Below are 20092 nucleotides of genomic sequence, written 5' to 3' on the forward strand. Positions count from 1 at the left end.
TGATTGCATGCTAAGGTGCGTGGAGGGGATGCAAATGAAAATAATTGCCTAGGGTCCAATTTTTTCAATATTTAATGGGAAAATGTTTTTGTTACAAAGATTGCTCTGTTAGCTGTCTTTTTTCCCTATATTTAATGTATTTAAGGTACATTATTTTTACCAGTGTTTCCAGTTATATATTATTGTGCTTGTTTGCACTTGCACATAAATAATCTCTAATTAAAACTATATTTATTCCCTTTCTTTTTTGTCGGGGGGGGTCAGAGAACTAGTCCACACAGGGCGCCTGAACACCTAAGGCCGGCTCTGTGTGTATACCATGGAAACACCCATCTTAACATTGTGTTGACATGATCTATATGACTATTGTGTCCCATTACATTATGTCTCACCTTTTGTTAAGTTGTTTATTGGTTTGGCAGCATCTGTAAGGGTTGGATAAGGAACAGTACAAAAAGCACCCCATAATCTTCTGTACCCCACTCATTTCCCACATTATTTTTGAAAGAGTTATGTTTTTACACAATTACTGTGTGTATACAAAATTGAATTTATAAACATTTTTTGCTTTGCTTTGTTGTTTTATCTATACATCACTAGCACTTAAGCCTTTAAAACACTGTGATACACCCTTATGCACCACACCATCTAAGCTCTCTTAGAAAGTAGACACATAAAGAGAGAGGGGCACAGGGATTTGGGTTGCAATAGGATGATAACCCCCCCCCCCAGTAAAGTGGGGCAAGAGCCTGATTCAGGAGCAACAGACTGTTGCATGGGATGCCTGGTGCTAAACCCAACCCTTTGTGGTATGAAAAGAAATCAAATGTTCTCAATGCCCATAAGGAAAAATCGTCCCTTACATAGTAATTATCTTAGGAGTACATGTTATATAGGTGTTTTTTTTTTCCATAAAAGAATTAAGTTATGCTAAAGTATTTCTTAATGATAATTCATTTTACATTTCATGTGTCAGTTAAAGTCCCGGTAAAGTCCTTTCAAGTTCAGTCCAATTTATTCCCTATTGACTTTAATATGTGCTGAACCCTGCAGCAAGTTCTTAGCAAATTCTTCTTAACTTTACATTTCTCTGCAGCCATAAAATTGAAGTCTACAAGGTAATGGATCATTAAGAGTATCCTGAAGTTTTCTCTTGCATATTTTAAAAAAACTGGAGCTGCATACACTTTTGAGTGCTAATGATCAAATTCTCATCCATTAATTACCTATTTACTACTTAACTTTACTACTTATGTGTCTTGGAGTCTACTGTTCACAAACAGTTGAAGAATTTCTAAAACAAGACCTTTTGTACATAACTATGATCGCATACAGTATCACAACATGTATAAGAACTGTAAATGTTTGTACACTCAATAAATACACATTATGCTCAAATTACTGTGTTATTAGAGCACCAAACCTTTTGTTTCTAACCCATGTAAAAATATATGGGTTTATTGGGTATATTTAATTGGCCGGGATTAAGTATGTCCCAAATAGGACATGGGTGAAGGATGACCAGATATAAAAATACCAAATAAAAAATGTGCACCTGCCAAATATGGCCTTTTAGTTCCCGAACAACCCAACAAACCTATACATGGGTGGTATCACAGTACTCAGGAGATGTTGAACACATATGGGGTGTTGTTTGGCAGTGACTAATACCAGGAGCGGTAAATGCATACTAAAAATATGTGAGTAAAAAAAACATTTACTACCACAAGTTTTGACAAAGGCTAATATTAGAATTAGCACATGGAAAGAGGTAAAATACTGGAATTTGAAAAACCCTGGGGTGTGTCTAGTTTTCAAACATATATAGTTTGATGGAGTAAATTGAACTGACATGCTTCAAAGATGTCCCAAATGGCAGAGAGGTGCAGTATGATCAGATTTGAAAAAAATCTTGTACATATTGGTCTATAACGTGCATAAAACATAAAAAAACATTGAGTATTTCTAAACTCAGGACATTTTTCAAGTCAGAAAAAAGTGCTTTTTTTCTATTTTTCACCATGTTTTTTTTAATAGTAAATGATATGATCAAAAGAATCTGAAAGAATATATATATATTGTGTGGGTACACTAAATGGGAGAGAAGAAACGACAGCTAAACAGCCACACTGCACAAATGCCTTGGCCTTGAAGGGAAATAAAAAAACAGCTCTGTCCTTATGCAGGACAGGTAACTCAAAACACCACACGAGTGACAACAATGTACATCTTCAGGTCTGCAACTAATGGAAGCCTAAGACAACTAAATGAAGATTTTGTCAATGATAACCTACATGACTATACACAATCGTGTATAGTCTGTTCAATTTTTTTTTTTCATGGGTATTCCACTTTACGAATTTAAAATGTTTCTGGTCACATCACAGCTCTCAAATGATTTTCTAGTGAGACATTAGATTGATGTTTATTCTGGATGCCATTTTGCTTATAGTCATGGGTAAAGAAAGCCCTCTCTTTCCCATATTATACACTGTGCAGAGATAATGTCAGATGCAGTCACCTGCATTTTGATGAGGCAATATTAGGATAATTACATTGCTTGCTGGAGTACCTGGGGTTAACAAAAACACCCAAAGGGACTCAACATTTCACTAATTACAGAACATGAATTACCTCTGTGTCTGGCAAATCTGCAACACAGACAGTTAAAACAACTACATTCTTTTTCTATATTGTTTCATTCTGAATTACCTTTAATATTTTTGTCTCTATACTAACACACATTTCTCTATACATCCAAATCACATATATGCTGCTATTTAGTTCAGAAACTCAGAAGACAACAGATGAGATGTTGGTAACAGAAAGCGCCCTGCAGAACCAGTATTAATGAGGAATACCGTTGAGTCCTGCATATTTCCTCCCAAAGGCAGTTTGTGTAACAATCCAGTGCTCACGACTCTTGTAGTACTTGCACCTTTGCATCATCGGTTTGTTTATAGAGAGTCTCATTAGATTCCCTTAAACTGTTAGTGTATTGTGTTAGGGTGGTAGGAGACAAAGCGTGTGTATGTAAGTCTATGATGTTTGGATAATTGGGTGCTACAGTAAGTTTGTGTGTATGTTAGTTACCAGGGGATGTTGACTTAATACTGCACCAGGCACCACTAACACTTGACTCACCCCATCACCATACCTGGGAACTCTCCGGGTTTGACCCGGAGATTTTGGGTGAGCGATACTCCTCCGGTTCAAGACCCGAATCCTCCAGGTCGTGGGAGCGGGGTCTTTGCACGCCCCGCTCGCCGCCCATTTTTCCTTTAAATGGGGGTGTTTCCCGCTGCCGTCAGCGGGAACTCCCCCGAGGTCAGTGGGACCATCCACCGATGTCATCGGGACGTCATTGTGCAGTCCCGCCACGTCAAGGCACACTCTCAATACAGTATTTTGTTTTTTGTATACATTGTACAGCCAACACACTGTATTTGCAGCATGGTCACACTGTTTGGTAGACCTCATATTATACATTTGTATTATTTGAGCCTGAGACCAGGGCCGGCCCAAGACATTGTGCTGCCTGGGGCGAAGTGTGAAATGCTGCCCCCCCCCCCCCGCTTCGGGGAAAAAAATTCTGCAAAAACTGTCCTACATCCATTATGTCATATCATGATAGTTAAAACTAAAATTAGGAAGTGATAATTTACATGCAACTGCAAACTCCATATTTTTACATAGCTTTATTTATATAAATAGTTTAAATAGATTTATTAAAAAATACCCCTCGTCTTATAATCTATGTTGCCTCAAATGAGGTCTGACTATTAGACTAAGATCCAGATCCCCGCAGAGCATTTCTGAAGGCAGAGTGGCATATAGGGGGTTAAAAGGCATACTCCTCCACATGGGGCGCAAATACATAATGAGAAAAACAAAGATATAGTAAGTATAGTAAGGAGCAATATGTGGTGTATAGTCCCCTCTATAATGAAATCAGCAATTGTGTTTCACAAACTCCAAAGAACCAATTTAAGTTTCTTTTTTCATAAAATATTCAGATTGAAATAGAGTAAATAACACAATACCTTCACTTTCCCTCACACTGATGTCTGGAGTTTTGTCCTTTGACGTGACTAGAAATTCAGGAAGGCGTTTTGTCTCTGGATAAATAAAAATTACAAAGTTCTATTTATCCCTACAGTAAGTAAAGTGCCAGGAAACAGATAAACAAATACACACCAGGACAGGCTTTGACACCTGTCAAGAGCATAAAAAATGCTTTCCACATTGCTGCTTATTGTGTGTATCTGACTGTGCCCCCTGCCAGGCCCCTTTGTGCCCCTCCTTTTGTACTGGTTAATTATAATGCCCCCTATACCCATGTGTATCACCCCCCCCTTTGTGTATAGATCGTCCTAACCACCCTGTTGTGTCCTCACTCCCCAGCCACCCTCTAGGAGCATGAATATTTCCTTTAAAATTATGTCCTTCCCACCCTTTAAAATTAGGCCTTTCTTTAGATAACCAGATAGGACAGATAACCACAAGCGCTATTAGCTGTAGTTACCTCAAAAACAGAAGGCACAGCCAGTGTATGTTAACATTAAACCTGCTCCAAGGCCAAGAAGGTTTATTACAAAAAATCCTATACATATTTGGAGGAAAAAACAGTGATTTCAGAGGTTCATGATAACCTCCATAAACAGCCATTTTAACAGGCTTAACACTTGAGCTGACAGCTCACCTCTCATGTGCTGAGGTATTGAGGTCATACATTTGTGCTGTTTTGAGCAGTTGCTGTTTGCTTTGTACCACCAATTTTGGTTCCCATTTCATATTAAATAGAATATCGCCAATATGGAAGAAGGGGAGTGAACACCACCTGCACACATTTCAGACATGGTGGCACCATGTCTGAAATGTGTGCAGGTGGTGTTCACTCCCCTTCTTCCATATTGGCGATATTCTATTTAATATGAAATGGGAACCAAAATTGGTGGTACAAAGCAAACAGCAACTGCTCCAAAGAACCAATTTCAGTTTCCTTTTTCATAAAATATTCAGATTGAAATAGAGTAGGCCCGCAAATACGTTTCAATGATATTCAATTGTTAATGTCGCCTGACTCCCCTCTCCACAGCAACCCTCTAGGGGCATGAATGTCTGTCCGCGACTCCATCGGTCCGCTTATCACCTCAATTTTTTATTTTTTTTTAAATACTTACTTTTTCTTCTTCCACCAACGTGCTCTTCAGCCTCTTCTCGCTCGAGATCTTCTCCTTGTCACGCGGTGACGGGAACCTGCTCTGCGTGAGCCCGCCCCTTTGAGCGTCAATGCGCATCAAGGGGGTGGAACGAAGAGCCGAACCGATCGGCACGCTGCACGCAGGCAAGTAATTAAACGGCGGCGGTTTTACATTTATGTTAAAACCGGCGCCGGTAGCCGCATCAGCTGACAAAACAGCGGCACTTGGGACGGCAAAGTGCCGCCCCTTGAGAAGTGCCGCCTGGGGCAATTGCCCCAGTCTGCCCCATTATAGGGCCGGCCCTGCCTGAGACTAGCTTAGCGCACCGACATTTTTTCTTTTCCCTGTTTGCACATATTTGAGGTTGTTAGCTCCTCATCAGTCTGGTTGCAGCTTGCTGTCCAGGGGTTAAATGGGAGGAGGTTTAATTGCACCTCCCCCAACACATTAATAAGGTTTTGGTAGCAGTATAAACTGCTTTGTGTGCCCACTATGTAGGAGGTGAGAGTAGGATCTCACCCTATTGAGAGTGTGCCTTGACGTGGCGGGTGAGCTTAATTATGCTTTGGCCAATTCATATAACCAAAACCTCTCATTTATATTATGTTTATATATTTGTTGCCAACTTTATTAGGGTGAGAAGCGCAGACAGTATTTTGTTTTTTGTATACATTGTACAGCCAACACACTGTATTTGCAGCATGCTCACACTGTTTGGTAGGCCTCATATTATACATTTGTATTATTTGAGCCTGAGACTAGCTTAACGCACCGACATTTTTTCTTTTCCCACTTCGCCTAAACCTCAAGCTTCTAACTTGATCTAGTGATGTAGTGAATGTTTTTTGAATATTCAACATTGACACTAGCTCTGTGGTTCTTTAATGTTTCATGAATGCATATTAAGATGTACCTAGTGCTTGTGAGGTATTGTTAGCAAAGAATATAGTTTCTCCTAAACACAAAACTTATGTTACTTATTAGCTTTACCATATGTGCTACTTATATATGATTGTGATTTCATGGGTTTTTCCCTGGTCGGGTTACTATTGTTTAGTGTAATCTCTTGGGTTGCTTCCCACTACCCCTATCTCATCTGGGAATGAGCAGAGAAAAGAAAAATGTTGGTGCGCTAAGCTAGTCCCAGGGCTCAAAAAATAAAAATGTGTAAAGTGAAGCTTACCAAACAGGTGTGAGCATGCTGCAAATACAGTGTATTGGCTATACAGTGTATACGGAAAACAAAAACTTTCTGCGGTCCTCACCCTAATAAAGTTGCCAACATATATAGAAACATAATATAAACGAGAGGTTTTGCAGGAGGTTAAATTGCACCTCCCCCAACACATTAATAAGGTTTTGGTAGCAGTATAAACAACTTTGTGTGCCCACTATGTAGGAGGTGAGAGTAGGTTCTCACCCCATTGAGAGTGTGCCTTGATGTGGCGGGTGAGCTTAATTATGCTTTGGCCAATTCATATAACCAAAACCTCTCATTTTATATTATCTTTATATATTTGTTGCCAACTTTATTAGGGTGAGTGCAGTCAGTTTTTGTTTTTTGTATCATCTGAGACAAGGTTTTCTCTACCTCAAACAGTTGAATCTTTTTCCATACTTGCTTTACTTTTTCTCATTCTATTTCTAAACTGGTTGTTCTATCCTTTCTCCCTTCTTGCTCATGCCCTTCTCCTCTTTCCCATAGAACCCAGACACATAAAGAACGGAAACTGAGTGTTCCAGGTCTATATAACCCTTTAGCACAATTTCTTAAAAAAGGGACTAAAGCTGTTACTCAAGTATTAGCTGCACTCTATTTTTCACTCTCATTATAACCATCACAAGCAAAACACAAATACACTCATTGATCTAAAATGTTTATCATTAAATGCAAAAGGCCTCAACTATGTCTAGCTCTGCATGCTGTTTAAAGATGCTTCCAAAGTATTCAAGAGACTTGCTTTGCAATTTTTAAGATCCCTTCCATACACTCACAACATTTCACTTCTGTATTTCAGTCTAAGAAAGTTATGGTATTACTCTGGCTACACAACTCTTTAGCTACTTCAGCCCACTATGTAAAATGTGACCCTAAAGGTAGATACATAATTACAGTACTCACCATTAACAATACACATCACACCATAATCAACATTTATGCTACAAACTCTAATTCACACACTGTGGAACATCATATCTAATGCAGAAAGCCACATGAAAGGCTCTCTGATAATTTGTGGAGACTTTAATGTCATAGCAAATCCATCTCTCGACACCTCACCACAACCAACAGGCAAATACTTAAAGTCATTTTTAATCCAGAGCAAACTCTTTGCGCAAACTATCTCTGAATTTGGGTTATATGACATTTGGCATGTACCAAATCCACTGAAAAGAGATTATACCTTTTTTTCGTAGGGGCAAAACTCCTAATCGAGGATTCATCACTTCCTTCTGGATTAAAAAAAAAAACTCTCTAAAGAACAATAGGGTGCTCCATCATTTTAATTACATGACCGGACCATACACCTATCACTTTAGAACTAGAAGCAGAATTCCCACACTCAGGGAACTGGAAAATGAATGATCACCTTCTAACTTTAACCTCTACACAGGATTTCTGGAAAACTAAGCTGAAAGACTATATTAAGTTGAATGACTTACCTAGAACCTTGGTGCAGACTCTCTAGGAGGCGCAGAAAGCTGTTGTCAGGGGTCACTTTATAGCCCATGCATCGCACCAGAAAAAATAAAGAAAATAACGCAGGACCCTTCAGGCTCAACAACTGCAACTCCTAGACAAGCAAACCAAGCTATGTATAATAAGCTCATTAAGCTAGAGATAGAAGCTATGTATAATAAGCTCACTAAACTAGAGATAGAAGACAAACACTTAACGAACAGAAAGGATTCCCAAAAAATGAAAGCAGAACTTTTAAACAAAAGGAAATAAAGTGGATGTCCTACATGCAAGGAAAAGGAACCAAAGAACAAGGCAAATATGAAGCCAAATCAGCAATTTTCTATATCTATTCTCAGTCTGGTGAAAACACCACACATGTCTTTGCAGAGTATTATTTAAATCTATATAACCTTAAATTGGATAATTCCTCCCACCAACCAAGAACACCAGGGATTTCTTAAGGCCATTTTACAAAAATATAATCTCCCATTATTTTACATAAATGCCATTATGGCACTATACTCCCATCTTTTAGTCAAGGTCTCCAATGCAGGCTACCTATCTTAGTTATTTGCAATAACAAATGGCACTAGGCAAGGTTGTCCCCTGTTACCAATACTTTGTATTAGCTTTGGAACCCCTAGCCATAATTATCAGAAGCCATCCACAGATTTGAGGATACCAGTTTGCATTTTCAATTGAGGTAAAGGTGGGGTTTTTAGAACTGACAGTTCTAACTAATCTGCAAAATTCTCTCCCTCCTCTTATTGCCACTTTACAAGAATATAGCCAGCTATCTAACCATCTAACCATACAATTAAATAATTAATATAAAAAACTCAAGCTTTACCTTTAGGTTTTTTTGGAGGCCTAAATTGCTGTCCTCAAAAAGTGGCATTCCTTTGACTGAAGATCGGAAAGTATTTTATATTTAGTTTTATTCACACCTGCAGACCAACCAGAATCACAAACAGATGGCTAAATCTACCAAAAATAAGTTACATCACTATCAAATAGCTGCCGTCATGTCCCAATCCTTTTTATTACACTCTTCACCAGGAACAGTTGCATTGGTAGACATCAAATATTCCTTGATGCATAGAGCCTGTGACCTGCTATGGCCACGACGGGCATCTTTACTTTTTACTACTAAGATGATGTCAAGAACAAGTCTTTCTATTAAGATACGGAAACAAACTGTAGTACTCCAACAACCTTAAGATATTTTGAAGATTTGAGGAAGTCGATCATCTTGGTATCATCATCTCCCCGCCTACTCATGCACGCTGTCTTGGTGTCACCCTTGACTCCGACCTTTCGTTCACCCCCCACATTCAGTCGTCTCCATCTTAAAAACATTGCCCGCATCCGTCCCTTCCTAACACAGCATGCCACTAAGGCTCTTGTCCATGCCCTGATTATCTACCGTCTTGATTACTGTAACGCTAACCAGCTAGGTCTCCCTCTTAAACGTCTCACCTCTCTACAATCCACCATGAATGCTGCTGCCAGACTCATCTTCCTCTCACATCGCTTTACTAACGTCTCTTCACTGGCTGCCTGTGCGCTTCAGGATTCATTTCAAAATCTTCACTCTTACTTTTAAAGCCCTTTGCAGCGGTTCCCCTCCCTACATCTCCTCGCTCATCTCTAAATACACTCCTAACCGATCTCTCCGCTCATCCAATGATCTCCTTCTATCCTCTCCTCTGATTTCTACCTCTCATGCACGCTTACAAGATTTCTCCAGGGCTGCCCCTATCCTCTGGAATGCCCACCCCCGGTCTATCCGTCTCTCCCCCTGCCTTCGGTCCTTCAAAAAATCCCTCAAGACCCACTTCTTTAAGGATGCTTATAATATTGCACATTAACACCCCCATATTCCCTTAGCTCACCTCTCCTAGTCCCTCTAATGCAATACTTACACTAGTGTGGCTGGTCCATCCCTTACAATGACACTTTTACCTTTTACCTATTGTGTAATACACCCTAAATCCATATAGATTGTAAGCTCATTTGAGCAGGGCCCTTCTCACCTGCTGTGTCTGTAAGTCAATTTGTTATGTTACATACTACTTATGTCCTGTCTACCCATTGTACAGCACTACAGAATTTGATGGCGCTATATAAAACAATAATAACAGATAATAATAGAGGCTTCTATAAATATCTTCAAGTCTGTCATCTGCTGTTGTCTAAACCAAACAGGCTAGTAAACGTGACCTCTCTGGCACACAGGATCATACAACTCTGCCTACCAGCCTCGGTGTTACAATGTTATATTGCTTTAGGACTTGCCCTCAAAATATGTATATTTGATCACCTATTAAACAGACTTTGGAAAACAACTAACTGCTTGCTGTTCCCATTGCTCAAATCACATTAGCACCTAGTTCCCAGATGTCTAGCCCAGATCTATCCAGGTACACCTAACTTATGATGCAGAAACTGAAAGCAAAATGGTTCAATAATCCACATTTGGCACGAGGCAGGGCTGTCCACTGTCGCCCTTACTGTTTATTCTTATGTTAGAACCCCTGGCGAATGCTCTTAGATTGAACCCTGGGATCTCGGGCCTTTCCGTGGCCGGTGCGGAATATAAGCTGTCCATTTATGCTGACGACTTGCTCTGCATGTTGTCGGACCCCTTGGTTTCCCTTTCTCATTTGGCTACTGAATTACAGACGTTTCATTCTGTCTCTCAGTATAAAATTAACTTACAGAAGTCCGAGATTCTGGGGTCTCATATTCCTCCTGACCTGGAGGAGGCCATTAAGCGTGCTTACCCCTTGCGCTGGGTTGCCTCTTATATGACGTATTTGGGGGTACGTATACCCTCGGACCTTACTACCCTGATGGCAGTTAACTTTGCTCCCCTTCTCGCCTCTGTTTCGGCGGATCTGAGGAGGTGGGCCTTCCCCCATATCTCCTGGTTTGGGAGGGTAGGGGTGTTGAAAATGAATATACTACCACGGTTTCTCTACCTGATTCAGACCCTCCCTGTTTACCTTCCTAAATCGCTCCTTCGTGCTTGGCATAGGGTCTTTACTAAATACATTTGGCATGACCGCTCTCCCAGGTTGGCCTTTAAATACCTGGTAGGCCCTAAGGATTGTGGTGGCTTGGGTCTCCCAGACCTTGAGGGGTATTGGGTTGCTTCCCATATGCGCAGGGTGGTAGAATGGACGGCCAGGACTCCGAAGCCGTGGGTGCTGCTTGAGAGCTCGTGGTTCCCCCTCGAGATTTCTGCAGTACCTTGGCTGGGGACTCCACCTAGGTTTCCCTCCCTCTCGTCACATCCGACCATTGCGGCGACTTTGAGGGTGATCAGATTGTACCTCCCTAAATTGTGCTGGGTGGGCTCTCCTAGTCCACTCTTTTCTGTTTCCTCTAACCCTGCCTTTCACCCGGGGCTTTCTCGGGGAGCCATTCGTCCTTTCCTTCCCTCCGGGGAGCGGGTGTTGCGGTTGGGCCATCTCTATAAGGATGGTGGGCTTCGGTCTTTATCTGATTTGTTGGGGGCCCCTCAGGCGCCCTTTGGTTCCCTTTTTCTTTATCACCAACTGAAGCATTTTCTCTCTTCCTTGTCTCCGGCTTTTGACCCGGCTCGTCCGCTCACGCCATTCGAACTTTTGTGCTCGGACGTTGGCCGTCATTCCCATCTTCTGTCCGTCCTCTATAAATTGTTTTTGTCATTTCGTATTCCGACCAAGCCTTACTTCTTTAGCTTGTGGGAGAGGGACTTGGGCCGCACGTTTGACTCGGATGAATGGACCCAGATTTGTTCCCTGGTGCATAAGGGTGCCACTTCGTGTAGGCTACGGGAGTCCGCTTACAAATTGCTCACGAGGTGGTATAAGGTTCCAGCAGAGCTGCACCGCTTCCTTCCCCAGGACCTCCCGCAGTGTTGGCGTTGTGCGGCCGGAGAGGGCACTTACTTACATCTGTGGTGGGACTGCCCTCTGGTTCGCCCTTTCTGGTCTAGGGTTTGGGAGGTTATTAAGGAATTGGGCGATCCTGATTTTCCCTTCTCCCCTGAGTGTATGCTGTTACATAACACCGAATTGAGCCTAGGGTCCTACAAGAGGTCCCTCTCTATCCACCTGGTTAATGCTGCTAGGGCGGTCATTCCTCGATTCTGGAAACAGCCTTGTTCCCCCCCTATCTCTGCCTGGCTGGCTACGGTTAACTTTATATGTCAAATGGAGGATTTAGTTCTGACATCTAGAGGTAGGGGTTACACGAATGGTCTTAAATGGCTTCCCTGGAGGGCATTTCTGTCCTCTCCCTCCTTTCATAGGGTCTTGGGTGCGTCTGCGGGGAGCCCTCCGGCCCTTGACTTCCCCTGATTCCTTGGGCCTTTGGTACCAGGCTTTGCTCCGTTGTGCGGTCCCTGCATTTCTGGTTTACCTCTGCACATACATCTGGAGGCCTGTGTAGCCTCCTTTTTGCCTTAATGGTATTCCGTCCGTCCACCACGGTTGGTTTCCTTTATTATTGTTGTTGTGTTTTTTTTGTTTTGGTCTCATATTTGCTCAATTCCCGCCCTGCTTGAGCTGGGAATCCTCCTGCATGATTCGCTATGTGGGGCCTAGATCTGGGCTACTACTGTTTTATTGTTCTTTTGGCCCTAACCCCTGGGGCCTTTACGTTACGTTAGGCTCCTTGTTTACTTTTTACCATGGGGTTTTGTTATCTGCCATGTGTCCACTGTGGTTTCTTGCATACTGATTTCTCTCTGTATGTTCATGTATTACCGCCTCTGTGCTTTGTCCTTTGGATGTATGGCTATGTCTGTTTTTCTTTTAATAAACGGTGAATTGAGAAAAAAAAATAAAAAATAATCCACATTTGGTGGTTTTGTCCATCTCTCTGAGAGTACTATGAAAACACCTTCGCCTTGATAAATAAAGAAAACGGTTCCTTCCTTACCTCTATCACCCAAAATTGCTCTCCTTCGTATTTTTATAGACACATTTTAATAGCAGCAAAATCCCTACTCGCTTGAAATTGGAATTCACAGACTCTTCCTATGACATCCCAGCCTCACAATTTAATTAAATATAACTTAATTATGGACAAACGTTACTATTTTTCTACAGGTTATTTAGTCTTAAATAAAAAAAAATATGGTGTGGAAAGGATAAAGTCAATCTGGAAAATGCAGCATAACCACTCCTCATTGACCCAACACTCTCAAGTTTACCCTAGGTGGCAAATGAAGTGGAACTATCGCAACAATTTTTCTTAACGAATAATAGGGACTCAGAGGTAGCCTCTAATAATCTTCATATCTTCTTCATTTCTATGTCTGTGCCTTGTTTTCCCCGACTTCTCTTAGTGTGAATGCACTGCTTACAACTAAGTTCCGCATGGCACATTATTATATAAGTATACTATTGCTAAGGCAATTCTGCATGTGGATTGATCCCTTTGCATACATTTTACAAGGATGCTAACCTGAGCATAAGCAATGTAGAAATTCTAATTTTATATGTGCGATGCATAATTGTACCTTAAATGGCACTGTCAATTCAAGATGATTATCTTTCTATATTTTACTTATAAGCGTAATTTTTTTTATTGTTGTATCACAAAATCTCCTACTACAAAAGTAAATAACAGGGAGAGATTTGCCCGTGCAATACACTCCAGTCATTATATACACTTTAGTGTTTACAATAGCTGAGTGGCTCCTTTAAATTCTTGTGTGCATGGCCAAGCCGAGACAGGTGCACGGTGAGCAGAGAGCCCTGGACGCAGGGAGCGAAGGTGAGAGAGGCTCACCAAACGGTCACTGAAGACGTGCGCACTGTGACTGAGCAGTAAAACAGAGGCCTCTCCCTCCCACCGCAGGACTTCAGCAAGATAAGTGATTAAGAAAAGGGGGTAGATACACAGAAAGTGTAGAGGTAAATAGCGAGAAATCAGGGTGCTGGGCAAGTCCTGTGAATGCAATCTGGGTTCTGGGCTGTCAGGATTGGGTTTGGAGCGTAAGAGCAGAGGATAGTCCAAAACAATTTCAGGAACAGTCCAATAGGTCAGGGGCCGATGGCGATCCGAGAAAAAGCTAGTGCAACCTAGGGTCAGGAAACAGACAAGCGGGGTAGTCCAATAGGAAAGCCAAAGGTCAAGTAACGGAGAATCCAATAGAGGGTCTGTAGCAAGGCGAGCAGAGAAGAACAGAAATCTGGAGTCCAAAGACATACAGGAACCAACGTTCTGGAACACTGGAGTAAGGTGGTCACAGTCTGAGGGGTTTTTATAGTGCTGCAGGTATCTACTCCTCCCCTGTGCTGAACAAGCTCCTCACTAGTTGGTTGCCAGAGAGTGTGAACATTATTAGTGGATAGTTGATGGTGGAGGCAGGCTTCACCTCCCTCCCCTCCACAGGTGTGCAACATTATGCTGTCTGGGCAACACCTGGAACTTGCTGGAACTTTAGGCCACGGTTTTGGCCTACCGCGCTACAGCGATCACGGGTAGATGCCGCTGCTACAGACTTCGGCCTACTCTTTTGGAAGGCCTGCAGTGCGTGTTCGGTGTCGCTGAATGCCTTGCGATCGAGGCATTTCAGCGACACCATTGAAGTTTACAGTGTATTGCAGACGCACATCGAGGCATTAGAGCAACACCGTTTAAGCGAAGAAAGTTTCTAAGCTCGTTTAATGAAATGACGTGTCAGGCACGTCATTGGTCATTAAGTGAGATAAGGTAAGCTTTGTGACATGGTGCATTATCCTGCTGAAAGTAGTCTTCAGAAGATGGGTACACTGTGGTCATAAAGGGATGGACATGGTCAGCAACAATACTCAGGTAGGCTATTGTGTTTAAACGATGTTCAATTGGTACTAAGGGGACCAAAGTCTGCCAAGAAAATGTTCCCCACACCCTTACACCATCACCAAAAGCCTGAACCATTGATACAAGGGAACAAGGCAGGATGAATCCATGCTTTCATGTTGTTTACGCCAAAGACTGACCCTGCCATCTGAATGTCGCAGCTGGAATCGAGACTCATCAGACTAGGCAACATTCTTCCTGGCTTCCATTGTCCAATTTTGGTGAGCATGTGCGAATTGTAGCCTCAGTTTCCTGTTCTAAGCTGACATGAGTGGTACCCGGTGTCGTCTTCTGCTGCTGTAGCCCATCTGCTTCAAGGTTCGACATGTTGTGCGTTCAGAGATGGTATTCTGCATACCTTGGTTGCAATGAGTAGTTATGTGAGTTACTGTTGCCTTTCTGTCATCTTGAACCAGTCTGCCCATTCTCCTCTGACCTCTGACATCAACAAGGCATTTTTATCCACACAACTACCGCTCACTGGATATTTTCTCCTTTTTAGACCATTCCCTGTAAACCCTAGAGATGGTTGTGAGTGAAAATCCCAGTAGATCAGCAGTTTCTGAAATACTCAGACCAGCCTGTCTGACACAACACCCATGCCACGCTCAAAGTCACTTAAATCCCCTTTCTTCCCAATTCTGATCCTCGTTTTGAACTTCAGCAAGTTGTCTTGATCATGTCTACATGCCTAAATGCATTGAGCTGCTGTCATGTGATTGATTAATTAGCTATTTGTGTTAACAAGCAATTGATCATATGATATAAGAGCTGCAGATGCAAATCCAGTGGTCTATTAACATTTTGTGCTGACCAGGGAGCAAGTTTTTTGCATGTGCTTAATGGGATATTAGGGACAATGGGACAGTAAAGTAACCGTTAGCACTCTAGATACCAATTATGTATGTGCAGGTGTTATAGCATAGCCCTCATCAGTATTCAGTTAGCAAGACAAGGTACAGCATGACTTTCATCATTAAATAGCAAGACAGACAGTGAAGGTGGTACAGCATAACCACCATCACTATATTTGTTTGCATTTGTTCCTTGCTCACGCTTGCTCACACTCTTACAATTTCGCTCACTCTTATCCACGGTCTCTCACATTCTCACTCACTCTTATTCACTCTCTCACACTTGCACCAGTCACATGCTCACACTATCTCACATTCTCACTATTAATCATGCTCTCTCACTCTTATTCGTGTTCTCACTCTCTCACTCAATCTTATTCATGCTGTCACACATGCTGATGCTCGCTCATGCTCTCTCACACTCTCACTCATGATCTGACTCTTGCTTTCCCATGCTCTCTGACTCTCTCATACTCTCACTTATTCATGTCCTCACACTCTCATTCACACTAACTCTTATTCATGCTCTCTACACACTTGAATGCTCTACACGTTCATGTATGAGTCATGTACTGTAATTGTATATATATATATATATATATATATATATAGATAGATAGATATATATATATATATACACACAATTACAGTACATGACTCATACATGAACGTGTAGAGCATGCAAGTGTGTAGAGAGCATGAATAAGAGTTAGTGTGAATGAGAGTGTGAGGACATGAATAAGTGAGAGTAATACATACAGTGAATGAGACAGCATCTACTCAAGCTCACTGTGGATATTTTCTATGGTGACATAAAACCTTGGGACGTTCGATCTCTGTTTCCTAGAAACCAAGCCAGCTCGAACCTTCAGGAAACAAGGCTAAAACAATTACTAGCATGATTGGTAGGCACACTGATTTTGCCCTATATAGCCAGGGCTAGTTTTCCCATTATGCAACATAACCATTCGATCAGCTATAATGGTTTAAATAACTAAAGGTCCAAAATAACATGTTTTATAGAAATTGCTAATTGCGTCATATGTGTGCACGAATCCCTAGTGTACAAGGGTTGGATTCAGTAATGCTATTAAAGCTACTGAGTGAAAGAAAAAGACAATGAAAGGGTCACCATCTGATGAATAGATGGAGTTATCATAACACACTGTATGTGTTATTTTGTAGGTTACTTAAAGCAGATTTATAGGTTATTTCATAGCATGGCATCACAGAATTTTTATAAGAATTAACAAAAATTAAAAAGACCTAGAAAAAAACTCCAGCCCCCAAACCAACTGAATCTGGGCAAGAAAAGAAATGCATAAACATTTTATTGTTTTCATAGGAAAGAGAAACACAATCCTCTTACAGCGGTGCAACAATAATATATGACTCCATACATAGCAGCCTGCAGCAACCTGCATGCATAAATGACCAGCATCAATGAACACACAGCGTTCAACCGTTTGTCATGACTTAGGACATAGTTTAGGCAGTCATTCAGAAAGTTTGCTTGCCTCGCTGGGACCCATGCCCTCAGAGTTATATGCTGAAGGGGACATACCAAGACATTTTGGACAATGCTATCCTTCCAACTTTGGGGAAACAGTTTGGGGAAAGTCCTTTTCTATTCCAGCATGACTGTGCCCCTGTACACAAAGCAAGGTCTATAAAGACATGGTTAGATGAGTTTGGTGTGGAAGAACTTGACTTGCCCGGGCAGAGCCCTGACCTCAACCCCATCGAAAACCTTTGGGATGAACTGGAACGGAGATTGCGAGCCAGACCTTCTCATCCAACATCAGTGCCTGGCCTCACAAAAAGCTCTACTGGATGAATGGCCGAAAATTCCCACAGAAACACTCCAATATCTGATGGACAACCTTTCAAGAAGAGTGGAAGCTGCAAAATGGGGGAACAGCTACATATTATTGACCCTGATCTACTGAGGAATGCGATGTGAGGAGCTGATGACTATAAGTGGAAAGCTCCATTATGGGACTTTGAGAGGCGAGTTGAGGTCACCCTGGCAACACGAGGAGGGCCGATTCCAGAAGAAGTACGGCTGGAATAGAGAGCCCTAATTCAGCTAGAGCTGTGGGAAGATGCCGTGGAAAACTGGTACAGCTGCCGAGTCAAGAACCTGCCCATCCCGTAACGGTGCTTTGGGGAGCTAGTTAAGCTGCAGCTTCGTTTGATGAGATGGTAGCCCACCGAGGAGGAAGTAGCCGAAGGAACTCGAGCTTGGGGACCCATACCGAGCATTGTATTGGGCTGCAGGCCAGCAGGAGTTGAGGTCACAAAGTCACTATTCTCCGGAAGGTGGGGACTTTGGCGTCCCTGGCCAGCTATAGATTCTGGGACCTGTACGGAGACCACGATAAAATCCCAGGATCTGACCCTGACAGCTGACTTAGAAGTCTACAGGGAACGGTACCTGGAGATGGACTACTTGTCCTCTGGAAGGCGGCCTCTCCGTGACACTGGAGTCGGCGGATCCCATAGTCCCAGCTGAAGCGCTGGCAACAGGACATAGTGCCGCTGGCCTCTGCCCCGCACCTGCAATGGCTACAGGGATCCAGGGAGATGCGGCAGCAGGCCCATCTCCCCAGCGGCAGCTTACTATTCCGGGAGCAGAGGAACTCAGCCTATCAGGAAAGGCTTCTGAACTCTCAGGCAATTAGGAGGGTTGAGAAGTCTCTCAGGATTGGCTTAGCTCTCTTCCATTGTCCCAGGTTGAGGCTGAACAGGACCCAGGCAATGCAAGACATGTGGGCACCCTAGTAGGCGCACATAATTAAAACAAAATATAGATAGAAAATGCACTTTTTTGCACCCTCTTTTAGGGGCTGTAACTTACATCCTTGTCATCATTCTGATGGAAGTTGTCCATAAAGGCTCATCTATAGAAGAATTTTCTTTTAAGTCCTTCATGACATGGGATGTACTAATACGTCCTTGGAAACAATCCCTAGATGGCCAAGGACATACAATCCCGACGCCAATATAGTACTGCCTGAAACAATATAAAAAGTACAAAGTTTCCCAGAGGGTCTGCCCAGACACTTTTGAGACTTCTGATGGGCTCCCTCTTCCAAAAACATATATTTTTTAAAAGTTAAAAAAAAATTTTATAAAAAAAATAATCTAGTGATATCACCATGACATCATAAGGGGTAGAGGAGGAAGAGACCCCTGAGGTCTTCAAAGAATGCAAAGGGATCTCCAGTCAAAAAATGAGTAGCAATAGATAAACAAAAAAAAAAAAGTAAAAATAGGTACCCAAACACCTTGTGTCCTCCCGCTAGAAATATACATTACAATTATTTTCCTGTCCCCAGTCCAAGGTTTAAAAATAAGAGTGTAGAAAATACAGTATAGGGGAGCATTTTACTCCCTTATAAATGAAAGAAAAAGAAAAAAAATAAGAAACTTGATGTGAGTTATAATTCCACTCAATGGATGTTGCTGAACATTTACATGTTAAAAATCAATAGGAGCAGTTGCCGCATGTGTGCAAGGGGGCCTGACCCCATGCGCAGCTTTTGCCAAACCAGTGCTCGAGGTGAGTAAATAACACGCAAAGACATGAGTTCACCCGAACACACCTCATATACAAATATCTAAATATCTGGGCGGGAAATGCATGCAGGGGGATTTGACACAAAACCTTTTTAATAACACAGTTATTGTATCCATTAAAGTGCATGTGAGAGCCGGGTGACTCTTTACAGGGCGAACAAGAACCATAATTTACTCATACTAAAAATGCAAACCAAAGCATCAATGATGCAGCATTTAACCCCTTCTCTCACTACCAACGACACCGAGGATATTTTATTTACAATAATACATAGAACGTACTTGCACATATATCTAATGATAACCTCGCTGAAACTATCCCAAAGTTCCCCAGAATTTGCCCTTTGACCTCCTACCAGCGCACACATACATGCTCTACATAGCAAGATAGGGAGAACGACGAAAGCGGAACAGAACTTTCTCTCAGAGTGACAGCTGGGTCCGTGCAACCAGCAGCAAAAAGGAAGCGTTTTACAGCCAATCACTAGCAGAAAGGAAGTATTCTAAGCCAATCAGTCAAATGGATTTACTAGCTGCAGCCAATCATATGGGCATTTTGGACTTTTGCACCCAATCATTCCTCTTCTGGGCGGTTCTTTGACGGGCGGTGTCCACGGCGGGCAGTGTTGGTCGTTCCCCGGTGTAAGGAGCCGAACCACCCGGGGAAAGGTGAGGAAAAAACCCAAAACTTGCGTAATAATAAATAATTAAAAAAAACAAAAAACCAGCCAGCAAAAAGTTGAGTGTTAGGTTCGAAATTGGTGATTGTTAATTCGGTTAAGTAGGTAAAACATACATTTTTCTAGAAGCTAATTTAGCGCAGATAATGGTTCAGTTTTAGTAGAGGATTGCCGTTAAACCAATAACGTTAATAAACGCAATGTTTTTGAGACCAGAGTGGGAAATAGTGAAAACGGTCCAAAGTA

This window comes from Sceloporus occidentalis, unplaced genomic scaffold (genome assembly GCF_023333645.1).
Source record: "Sceloporus occidentalis isolate IW3139 unplaced genomic scaffold, rSceOcc1.0.p SCAF_55, whole genome shotgun sequence".
NCBI classification, from domain to species: domain Eukaryota; kingdom Metazoa; phylum Chordata; class Lepidosauria; order Squamata; family Phrynosomatidae; genus Sceloporus; species Sceloporus occidentalis.